The 12,056-nt window shown below is 39.9% G+C and overlaps 1 protein-coding gene and 1 long non-coding RNA gene across 3 annotated transcripts in view; both read left to right on the top strand.

The window, feature by feature from the left end:
* The window catches only part of LOC127804022 (disease resistance protein RPV1-like), a 206,497-nt gene that overhangs the window by 34,877 nt on the left and 159,564 nt on the right, over positions 1-12,056 (top strand). The gene's annotated exons all lie outside the window — the stretch shown is intronic.
* Positions 6,689-7,663, top strand: LOC127804023 (uncharacterized). The gene is made up of 2 exons (XR_008023644.1): positions 6,689-7,178; positions 7,487-7,663. It is a non-coding gene; the product is annotated as an uncharacterized LOC127804023 (long non-coding RNA).

The raw sequence follows: 12,056 nt of genomic DNA on the forward strand, positions 1-12,056 counted from the left end.
ATGAGAAGGGCACTTTTGGTATTTGTTCTTATAGTATTTTTCTTAAATTATTTTAGGAATTATTGTGTTGAAATATTTGGGAAAAAGGTTGAGAAAATAATTATTTTGGAATTATCGAGGTGAAAATTGGGAGAAAAATAGAAGAAATTATGGAAAAATTGAGAAAAATGGATTTTGATGCATCTTTAATAAATATGGCATTTAGGAAGTGTCGTGGCTCGAGGTTGAGAATAAATTTAAGTGTTTGTGATTTGGCAAGCAAATTGAGGTAGTGCACGAGGATCGGCGATCCGAATACATTCGAGGTGAGTGTTCGGCCCCAAAAATTGATTTACTGTGGGTGCTTCTACACTAAAAACTTGGTGTTTGTTATATCTAAATGTATTGAGATTTCATGCAAAATGGTTTTGTTGCATGCAAACAATAACTGGTGACGGTTGGTTTTATGAGGGAGGTTCATCCCTAAACGTTTTGTACTTGTGCATTACATTTTATAAAATGTTGTTTATATGATGCGTGGAATTGTGAAATGTGGCATTGTCTTGCATTTTGTGTGTTTGTATGGAATGTCAGCTTAAGATGTTGTTTGGATAGTGTAGCCATAATTCTCCAAGGGCGTGACGGAATAATAGAGATATCTTGTGTTGATGTGCATGTCGGGATAACTGCCTAGGTTTTTGTGCCAAGCTATTTGGTCAGGGAAGTTACACTAGGATGACTAGGTGGTCCATATTGTGTTGTTCATGTGGGATGTCAGCCTAGGATGTTGTTTGGATAGTGTAGCCATAATTCTCCAAGGGCGTGAAGGAATAATAGTGGTATCTTGTGCTGGTGAGTATGCCGGGATAGCCGCCTTGGTTTCTGTGCCAGGCCATTTGGTCAGGAAGTTACACTAGGATGACTAGGTGGTCCATGTAAAATTTTGGAGTTGGGATTGTGTGGTGATTCCTAGATGCTTAGAGTGGGAACGTAATCTCCAACGTAAATGTGGCAAGCCGGGTTCTTGCGTTGATGTGACCCTCTTGGGCCAGGAGTTGGTAACGATTGTTCCCGAGACGTTGGAGAGATGCGTTAACTTGCCCCTCTTAAGCTAGAATCGCGTTGTGTCAATGTGTCGGTATGGTGGCATAGCTTTTAGAGAGATTGCTCTTTTCCTGTGGTGGGGTTAAGCGCTTGGGATTCTCTTGGGATAGGGCTTACCGGGTGTATTGGTTTGTTTCATGTCTTGCATTCATTCATGAAAAATGTGTTTTGAACTCTCACTTAGATGATTCATCATCTAATATGGACTTTATTCTTGGAATATTCAAACGTTCCAGGTGAAGGCATCAGTGCGAAAGGGAAAGGGATCTCCAAGGAGTGATGGCGATTAGTGGATAGTTTACTTTATATCATTTTCAGTTACATAGTTACTTTTGATGACGTCATGTAAACGTTAGTTTGACTTTATATTATGAAAAAAATGGTTTCGATTATGACCTGTTAAGGTTTCAATCTAGTTTCCGCATTTGAGATAATGTACCTGTCTTAGTTTATTGATGGTTCATAATTGATATACTGAGAAGGTGTAATGGGATATTCAGGGAGCGATTTTGTGTTGAGTTTCTGTTGATTGGAAAAAAAATATCCTCGGAATCTTACGTTACCTAACGTATTGGGAGAGTGGGGTGTTACAATTGGTATCAGAGTGAAGGTTTGAAATTTAAGGGACTCTGATTAGAGCGAAGGTTATTTGAGGATTATAGATTTCATTGGAAATTTAGAAACTATCGATTTGAGGTCAATAGTTGAAATCCTTACGTGGAGAAATGGGATAACTAGTAGTTATCGGGGATGGTCGAGTTAGAATAATTTGATTTCGGTTGAGGATCCTAGGGATATTGAACTTAGGATGATTCGATAAGTGTTGTTGAGAATAGAGTCTAAGGATTCAGAAGATCGATTTTGATGATAGGGATCTCAAAATAAATGTTATGAGGATCGAGGTAGGGTTACCTCAAGGAAATGACTCATGGGAATGAGTCTAGTGTGTTAGTTCAAATGTTGATCTAGAGAATGAAATGGCCAGAATATAGGATTGAATCTCGTAAAGGCTATTGGAGACTAGAAATTTTGGTTACTCATGAATTAAGATTTAGATAGGGTACCTTTGATTGTTGTGGGACCCGAAAGAACGGTTAGCAAGATAGAGATTATCTTTAAGTGAGTTTAGCAATGATTAAGAAAGTGTTTTTTCTTTTTTAGATGGTGAAAACTCGGAGAGTCACGGATCTCAATGAACAAGATGAGATTGACAGTAGTAGCAGTCATCGCAGCTGTTTTGCGAATCATGTCACGAGTAATGGACGATAAGATGAGCGATCGGGTTCTAGTGAGAATAGACTTGACCGAATGGAAAGAATTTTAAAGGCATGCTGACACATGTAATGAGGAACGAGCCGCCAAGGCATGCCACTCATGTGTTGGATCAGGGGAAAAGTAGAAGACGACCCCTGCATAGCGGAGTTTTGGATGGAGCAAACTGAGAAGCTGCTACAACATTTGCAGTGCAATGACAAAGAGAAGGATAATTGTGCTACATTCATGCTAGAGGAAAAAACTGCACGATGGTGGCAATCAGCCCAGCGAGCTTTGCAGAGGACACCCAGGCAAGTGGAGTAAGATCTAAGGCCGAGGCAAGCTCAACCTGTGACTTGGGAAAGATTCAAGGAAACGTTTGAAGTAAAAAAATTTCCTCAGAGCTGGAGAGAAGAAAAGACTTGGGAGTTCATGAAGTTGAAGCAAACTGACGAGATGTTAGTGACTCAATGTAATACCCCAAAATTTAATGTAAAGGTTGGATGATGCAACAAAGTGTTTTAAATGAAAGTTTTGAATTTAAGTGTAAATGGAAAATGGTTTAGGACCTAAATGCAAATATCATAATTGGTAAGAAAGGATAACTTGTCTCCAATAATAGGAATATTTGCAATGATAAATGCTTATGCAACAAGTCTTGAGTTGGAAAGATGGGATTGGAGGATTATCCCTAAAAGTCCTAAAGCTTATGATAATAATAATTACTTTCACCCTTAAAGTCAAAAGTAATGAAACTTGGAAGGTTTACATTGGCTTGCAAAAGAAGAGAATGATAGAGCTTATCCTAAAGCCACGTGAGGGAATATTTGGAAGTTTAAGATTGGAAGAAAGGAGAAGCTTGAATAGGAAGATAAAAATATTCAAAGGAAGTAATGATTGATTCTTACCCCAAAAGTCTTAAATGGCATGAGTTGGAAGGCTATGAGTGGCTTGGAAGAGAAGAGAAAAGGGTCCTTGAGTGTTCTTATCATGAAAGCCACGTGAAGGGGAGGTTTGGTTGGAAGGAAGTAAAGGCTTGAAGGAGAAGATGAAATCAAAATCAAAGCTTGCAATGATTGATTTTTATCCTAAAGTCTAAGATTGGAAGACCAGGATTGGCTAGGAGTTTCTTGCAAGGAAAGAAGATGATAAGACTTATCTTGAGAGTGTATTTGGTGGCCTAGCATTGGAAGAAGTGGAGGCTTGCTTGAGAAAATTGCAAACATTTCAAAGTGTAATTATTACTTGGGTGGAAAATAAGTAACTTGGAGGCCAAGTGAAATCTTGAGGATTTGGGCATTTAAAGGCTATATAAAGGGAAGGAGTTAAGGCCACGAGAAGCTAAGGAGAAAGGAAAGAAAGTTAGTGCAAGAAAAAGTAAAGAAAAAGCAAAGAAGGAAGGAAATAGAGACCTGGCTGGAAAACCGCCAAAACAGAAAGGAAATTGAAAAGGTAAGCCAATTTTCTTTCCATAGGGTCGTAGAGCATGAAAAGAGGAGTCCGTAAATTCAAACGGAGAGCGAATCGGATAAAAAATAAGCAAGATATAGCTGTTTTAATTTTGGGTTGCAAAATAAAGAAGAGGGCAACGCGTGGCCACCCTTCCAGGGGCCCATGAGGGCGCATCCGACCTCCGTTTAGCTTGAAATTTTTATCGTTGTTCTCTTATTTTAATTACCTACAACCCTGTGTAAAAATATTTAAGGTTGGTTCACTAAAATTCGTTATTTCTGCAGAAATATCCCCTAGTGCTTGAAACCAGGCTGTAAACCGTGCTATTGAAGAGAAACGATCAAGGTGAGTGGTTCTTGTACATGCTTCCTCTTAATCATTCTTAGTTTCATTTGTGAGTGATTCTTATTCCTATTGATCACTCTTAGTTTCCACTTGTGGATGGTTTGATGCTTACATCTCATGTTTCCCTATTTTCGAGCATTTCTTTCCTATTTTGCTTGATCACGGAGTTTGTTGTTGTGGTTCGTTGATGCGATTAAATATGACTACTCTTGCTCGTAGCTTGTGGATTGCATATCATATTTTCCTTGGTTTGTGCACCGTGCCTACAGGTGGGGCCATGCCTACTTGATATTCCTTAGTTTGTACATACTTTGTCTTCAACATGTTGTTTGGTGATAGTTGCTATTGGTGGATCGGGAACTTATATATGATGGTTGGCCGCTTGTTGTGAACATCACGATGATCGGGGGGGGGGGGCAATCCCGTGCCTAGAGGTGAGGTTAAGGGATTGGACCACGATCACGTGCCTAAAGGTGGGGCTTAGCCTAGAGGTGAGGCTGTGAGGTTTAACACAAGTGCTGGAAGGGATGATGGTCACTCGGGGAGGTTTTATTTTGATATGGTCTTGAAAGGTTTATACTTATTTCTGCTTGTTTCCTGCTATATTGCATATTACTCTTGCATGCGCTGTTTCTTTCTTTCTTACCACTCACTTAGATATAATAATCTAACTCGGGTGTTTCATACCCCTAGAACATTCAACATTCCAGGTATGTTAAGCTTATCAGGTACTCCAGGTTCCAGAGCGAGTAAGGATTCAAAGGTGGTGCTTGGCTGATTTAGAGTTGGATTTATCTGGGTACCGTGTAATCCTAAAATTGTAATGTGAATAGCAGTTAAGATACTTAAGGATGTATGGTGTTTGTATGCGATTCTGTGATTGTACCGCAAAATTTATATATTTGTGAAGTTGCTATAACTTTATGATATGTGGGTGCGTGACGGACTTTTATTTAAACTTGTGGAAATCCTAGCTATTTTGCATACTCAGGTTCGATCCTTGCTTCCGTTGATAAAGGATTTCCAATAACGCCCAAGGTCTTAGCTCTTAGCTCGTGGACGATGGACACCTATAACAAGGAGTTGGATAGAGCCTTAGCCATGAAGACTAATCTACTACGTGTCGGATTGATTAGATAGGATGAAAAGAAGAAAGATTCGAAAGGTAGGGAACATAATGTAATACCTAGTATTACATGGTATTAAAAATAAATAAGTTTTGACTATTTTGGCAGGGCCTCGGGTGGTCCGGGAAGGCCAAAAGTCAAATTCAAGTAATTTATTAATGAAATTTGCCGAATTGGCGGCCGGGAGTGCCTCGGGACTTGGATGTCCAGGGAAAAGGACAAGAGATTAATGAGCATCTCGAGATGAGGATAGTGACGCTGGCAGTAGTCCGACCGGGAATAATTTTCGGAATAATTTTCGTATAAGCCCGAGTGGATGCCAATACCGAATAGTTATAGGGGACCTCTTGGAAGCTGAGGGGACCCTAGGGGTGGTTCGGTTTTCTGAGTAAGGCAACCCTTAAGTGTTTTCTGGTCGAATAAAGGTTCCGTGCAGGCGTAGGGATGAAATCGGCAATTTCGAGTAAAAGTCGATTATTAATTTTGGAAAAATTGAGATTTTAAGTGTCTTAATTAAAAATTAATTTAAGCATTGGGAGGACCCAAGTGCAATTATAAAGTCCCTAAGTGCAATTAATGAATTTTTGAGTGGAATTAATGAGTTGCAGGGGGGGCTAAATATGTAATATATAAGTATATATATATATAAAGAGGCGCGCGTGGGTGAGGAAGCTTCAAGGAAGCTTCCTAGCCTCTGTAAATTGAAATTGCCAGACCAGAGAGTGGGGAAGAGAGAGTTCGCGACCGAAGCAGAGAAGGAGGGAGAGAAGCTTGGGCCAAGAGTGATCGAGAGAGGTCGGAGATAGCTGGCGGCTGGGAGAAGAAGCCATTGTGATGGCTGAACAGCCATGACCGATGCACGAAGGAGGTAGCATCAGCCGCGGGAAAAAGCTGCGGTAATGGCCGCGGTTACATGAGCTCGGGAAGCAGAGGAGAAATGGAGAGAGATCGCGAGAGGCCGAGACCGAGAAGAAGAGCTTGCGAGAGGGCGATGGCCGAGCTCGGCGATGGAAAAAGCAGCTCCGAGCTGCTGTTGCAGTAGCTGTGAGAAACGAGGCAGATCGACCATGGCTAAGGTGAGGAAGCAGCACCCACAATCGAGATGGGGGTTGGCGACGTGCTCGCTGCGGAGGGCTGAGGCAGCAAGGCGGCCAGAACCTTCGTCGATCAGCAATGGCAGCAGCACGCAAGGGAGGTCGACGCCGGCAGCGAGCTCGCGGCGGTCTGGGGCGGTGCGATGCGGTCGGTGGTGGCGCCTTAGGCGATGGAGGCCGACAGGAAGGCGAGGCGGCCATCGGAGCAAGCGATGGGCGAGGCTGGCCGTGCGCAGGCGCAAGGAAGAAGAAGCCAAGTGTGCGTGGGAAATGGAGAAGGAAGAAGACAGTGAATAGTGAAGGAAATAAAGAAAAAAGAAAAAAAATAAAAAGAAAAAGAAAATGGAAAATGAGAAAAATCTGGAAAAATAAGGGAAAAATCCTGAAAAATTCCAGAAAATTGGGAAAAGGTCCTGGAAATTATATTGAGGCTCGTAGAGCATACCGGAAGCTCGAGAATGGAATTTCGGGCATGTGATGGTAGCTCGGGAAGCAACGTCGGCGTGGGCGATTAACCGATTTTCTCTTCTCGATTTAACCGAGGTAAGTAAATAAATTCTTTTTGGAATACTTACTTTTTGTGAGTCATCGAATTGTGTAATGTTGTTGGATTTAACCCTGTGTTGGGGTTATTTGAAATCTTGTTGATGGATGATTTGACGATGTACGGTGTAGTTGAGGGCATTGGTTAAATGCCGGATGTTAATGGAGTTGGGGTTTTGTGTGTTTTGCATCTAGGTTTGACCGAAGAGACGGTGATCCTAGAGGAACTAGAGGTTCGGGCTGGAATTCGGGCCGAGGCAGAGATGAGGCTTCGAGCCAGGTAAGGGACGGCCCCCTGTGGAGGTGGCCTTGCAAGTTGGTAAATATGCTTGATAATGTTTTTATGTTGCCCTGGCATGTAGTGGTTATATCTTGTGTGATGCATGAACTAGTGGACCTATGGCCATAAGGAGGACTAGTGGTGGGGGCTGATAGGTTGACGCCTCAAACCTTAGTGGGTTGTGAGGATGTGTGAGCCTAGCCTCATTTGCATGCATTTGGCATACATAAACATGATTACATTCATATTTACATGCATTGCACCCTTACTGAGTCTTTATGACTCATGAGGTTTTACCTCATGTGTAGATGATGCAAGTCCGGATGCAAGCAGGGATGGCGCCGGGAGGCTGTTGTGGCAACTAGCTGTGTTGCCTGAGTTATGTATTTTTAATATTGCTTGTATGTAGTCAGGGGGCGTGGTGTATGTATACCCTTGTGAGTAAATGTCTATGTCATTGAGCTTAAATGTATTTAATTATGTAATCATCATAGTGTGATAGATGATTGTGTGATTGCTCGTTGAATGTGGCATAGTCGGTAAAGCCAAGTTTCGGATCGAGTCAAGTTCATCAAGGTACGTTCTCATAAATCCCCAATACTCAGCGAAGTGTTTGTATGCTAGCTTGTGCTTGGGTCACCTCTGGCTTGCTATGGGGCGAGCTGAAGAGAGGTAAAGCTCACTCGGGTTTCGGGTCTCAGTCCGCTGTGTTTTCTCGTTTGAGTTGGGACCGATTCCTGAGTGGAGCGAAGGGAAGGACGAAGCCTAGTTCCCACCTAGGGCGTTTCTCTTGAAACATAGTCCAACCCTTCAGTTGTGGTTTGATAGATGAGTAATCTGGTCGATTATTTACCAGTGGCACCCGTAAGTGGGAGCGGGTCGTTACACATAAGTCAGATGGAAGGAACTCCAAAGATAGTGGGTCGTGTCCCCGATGCAACAAGATACACTAAGGGAGACAATGTTTCCAAAGACATGTCCGTTGTTTTACGTGCGATGAAGAAGGACACAAGGAAAAGGACTGCCCTAAGAATAAAGAGGCACCTCCGACTGGGAATCGAATGAGGATCACATGTTTTACGTGTTAACAACCTGGTCATTACTCAAGCGAATGTCCAAAGAGGCAGAAAGTGGAGGAATTGGGAAAAGCGAATGAGGCATAAAAACCTCGCCCTAGATGAGTTTTCTACCTGTCAAAAGATAAGAAGAGATCTACCTTACAATGGAGAAAGGTACGCCGAGTTAGCTCAGTTAAATGTTGATAATTTTTTATGATCATGGCATATGCATTAGCATCAGAGTGGGTTGGGAGAGTTAGGAGTCAAATAAAATGGGTTCTAAGGACACGATTGGAAATGATATTAAGCATTATGAATTATCTTGGGATATGTGTAAACCGCCTGTTTAGAGCTGCAACGGGATATTTTGGAAAATAAGAAACATGTTTGGTAAGCATGGATCGTGTTAAGATGTGAGCAAGGAATGATTGTCAAGGAATAGGAATGATATATTTAGGATATTACAGTTGGGAGTCATTAGCAATAGCTATGATTCAATTGTCACGAGTTAAATTTCAAGGACGAAATTTATTAAAGGGGGGAGAATGTAATACCTGGGCAAGATGTAACCAATGCATCCGCACTATCATAATCATACTCACATAGGGAGGATGAAATTTTAGAATTTGATTTTTCAATAAATTCTTTCTTTCTTTTAGGGCAGAATTTCTTAATATGACCCTCTTTATGGCAATGATAACATTTAAACTATTTCTTGTCATTCTTAGACTTGGATCTAAACTTCCCCCTTGGTTTAAACTCTTTCTTTTCAGTCCCACTTCTTGCAGTAAGGACATCTCCAGCAGTTTTTCCTTCTATTTTTTTGTTGTAACTCCTTAGAATTCAATGCTCCTATAACATCTTCTAAGGTTAGTGTATTCCTACCATGTTTAAGGATATCCACAAAAGTTTCATATGACTTAGGTAAAGAATGTAATAACACAAGGGCTTTATCTTCATCATCATAGTTCACATCTATATTTTCTAAGTCAAAACACAACTTATTAAACTCATCTATGTGCCTATGCAATTCCTGCCCTTCTTGCATCTTAAAGTAAAGAATTTTGCCTTCAAGAACAGCCTACTAGATAGGGATTTTTTCATATACAAACTCTCTAACCTAAGCCATAACTCTGCTGCAGTTTCCATTTTTGAAACTTCTTTAAGAACTTTGTCCCCTAAACTTAGAATTAGGGTGTTGTATGCCTTCTTGATGATTTCCTTCTTCTTTTCTTTAGGATAATCATTCGGCATTTTTGACTTTCCATCGAGAGCCTTTTCTAATCCTAAATTACCTAACAAAGCTCTCATTTTCATCCTCCAAAGTCCGAAATCATTAGACCCATCGAACTTTCCAATGTTATAATGGGCAGTAGAGGCTGCAGAAGCCATTTTAGGGAAGAATCCTATTAATTTCTAGGGTTCTTGGCAATTCTTGAAAGAGGTATTGGCTCTGATACCAATCTGTTAGGATTAAGAGCTCTTAGAAACTCAATTCAATACTCTAGTTTGCTAATCTTTCTCCACTCCTCACCCAAAAATCAACCCACAATAAGTTATATAAAACTCGAAATGAAAAATAGAAAAGAAATTAAAGTAAAAGAGCAATCAAACCAAACAGTAGGCATTGATTTATCCTGGTTCATATTGCAATATGCAATCCTACATCCAGCCTTGATCCCGAGAGCCAATTCCACTAGAAACCGCTTGAACAAGATTACAAGAACTCTCTTTTCTCTCTCACACAAGAGAATACAAAGACAAAATTTCCCTCTAAGTCTTTCTCTCTCTCAGCAATCTCACTTGCATTCAGAGAAAATAGTTTGAATGAGTGAATGATGTTCTATGCGATTGCCTAACCCTTGCCTCCTATTTATAGAACATAGGGGGCGTTAATTACAATAGGTTATTTTATATACTCAATGTCTAAAATAACCCTCATAATATAACCACTAAGTTAACTAATCTAACTTGGAAAAAAATATAGTCGCACTTCATCTTCATTCTAACAGGTTCTATTCTTAATCTTCTAGAAATAATTCTCCATGCAAAAACCTAACACACCATTTTTACACCATTGAAGTGTTTAATTAATTTCCAGGTATTTTTCTCCTATTTCAGCTCCTAGCTACCATTTTTCTGTCTGTTTATTTTGTTGAAGAAATTTTTTGGAAATGACAACTGCAAGACTTGCTTTGAAACTGGTATCTTAATTTTGTTAGTGTAGAAGCCATTTGTTTCATTAAATACTTCTGAAATTCTATTTAACTTCCAAATATTTAACTTCTAAATATTTAACTTCTATGTCTTAACTTAGTCACTATCAAAAATAGGAAAATAATCAAACCGTTTGAAATTAATTTATACATGAACAAAATATAATATATATTACTTTTTAGAACTAGCATATAGTATCACAAAACTTAATAGAGTATTTGGGTTTTAATTCATTGTATTTTACTTTAGAGCTTGGTATATTAGCATTTTAACTATTGTTAGTTTGTATTTTTTTTAGTTTGTATTTTGTTTTTTGTTATTTTGTTGTCATTGAACAATGGTATTTTTGTAATATTGATATATTAGTTTTAGGGCTACTATTTAAAGGCTGAGATCCAATTAATGGAAAGATTAATGAGGCGCTATTATATTTTGTCTCTCTCTCATTTGCTTTGTTATGGTATTAGAGCGTTTCTAAACCCTAGGCTCGTGATTCCGTTTCTGGCTGTCAATCACGATTCCTTCTTTGTTGATCTCCGACGATCTCCGCTAAGCCTTAGGTACGTTTCCTCTTTTCGATTGAATCTCCATTGTTCAGTTTTGTGTATCTCCGTTGTTCGGAGTTTCTTCTTTTCTTTGACAGCAATCTCTTTTTATCGAAGATCTACAAATCAATCTCTCTCCGTGGCAATCTCCTACTATTGATTTCTCTTTTTCTTCCTCGATCATCCATACTTGTTCTATGGCGAATATGTTTCTAGAAATATCTTCTTCATCAATGAGGAACTCTGCCATTAACATTGTCTTAAGCCCCTACTATTTGCATCACTTCGACAATCCTATACTATTGCTAATGTCGCAACCTTTGACGGGAGACAACTACTCCTCCTGGAGCCGTGCCATGGTCATCGCACTTTCGATAGGGAAAAAACTAGGGTTTGTAAATGGCTTGATTTCCTGGTCATCAGGTGATGATCCCTTCTCAATTCTTGGATCCGAAACAATAATATAGTGATTTCATGGATATTGAATTCTGCCTCTAAAGAAATCTTGACAAGTGTCATTTTTTCTAATTCTGCTTATGGCATATGGAATGAATTAAAAGAAAGATATCAACAAGCTAATGGTCCTCGAATCTTTCAACTTAGGAGAGAATTGATGAACTTACAACAAGGACAATTATCGATCAGTGCCTATTTTACCAAATCAAAGGTCATTTGGGATGAACTTAGCAACTATAGGCCAACTTGTTCTGTGGAAAATGTACATGTGGTGGTTTGAAGTCTTTAGCTGAATACTATCACACTAAGTATGTCATGTATTTCCTCATGGGTTTAAATGATACTTATTCTCAAGTTAGAGGACAATTATTGTTAATGGATCCTATCCTGCCTATCAATAAGGTTTTTGCCTTGATTACACAAGAGGAAAACCAAAGGAACATACATAATGCATTTGCTACTTCTAATCCTGTTACACTATTGGTTAAGAATGACACTGTTATGGGTATTTCTTGGATCACTTCTTATGGGTTGGACTCAACCCAGCAGGCCGGCCCAATCTCCTAAAGCCTAAAAGACCCAAGGCCGAGCTCGTCAGAACA

This window comes from Diospyros lotus, chromosome 6 (assembly GCF_014633365.1).
Source record: "Diospyros lotus cultivar Yz01 chromosome 6, ASM1463336v1, whole genome shotgun sequence".
Taxonomy (NCBI): Eukaryota; Viridiplantae; Streptophyta; class Magnoliopsida; order Ericales; family Ebenaceae; genus Diospyros; species Diospyros lotus.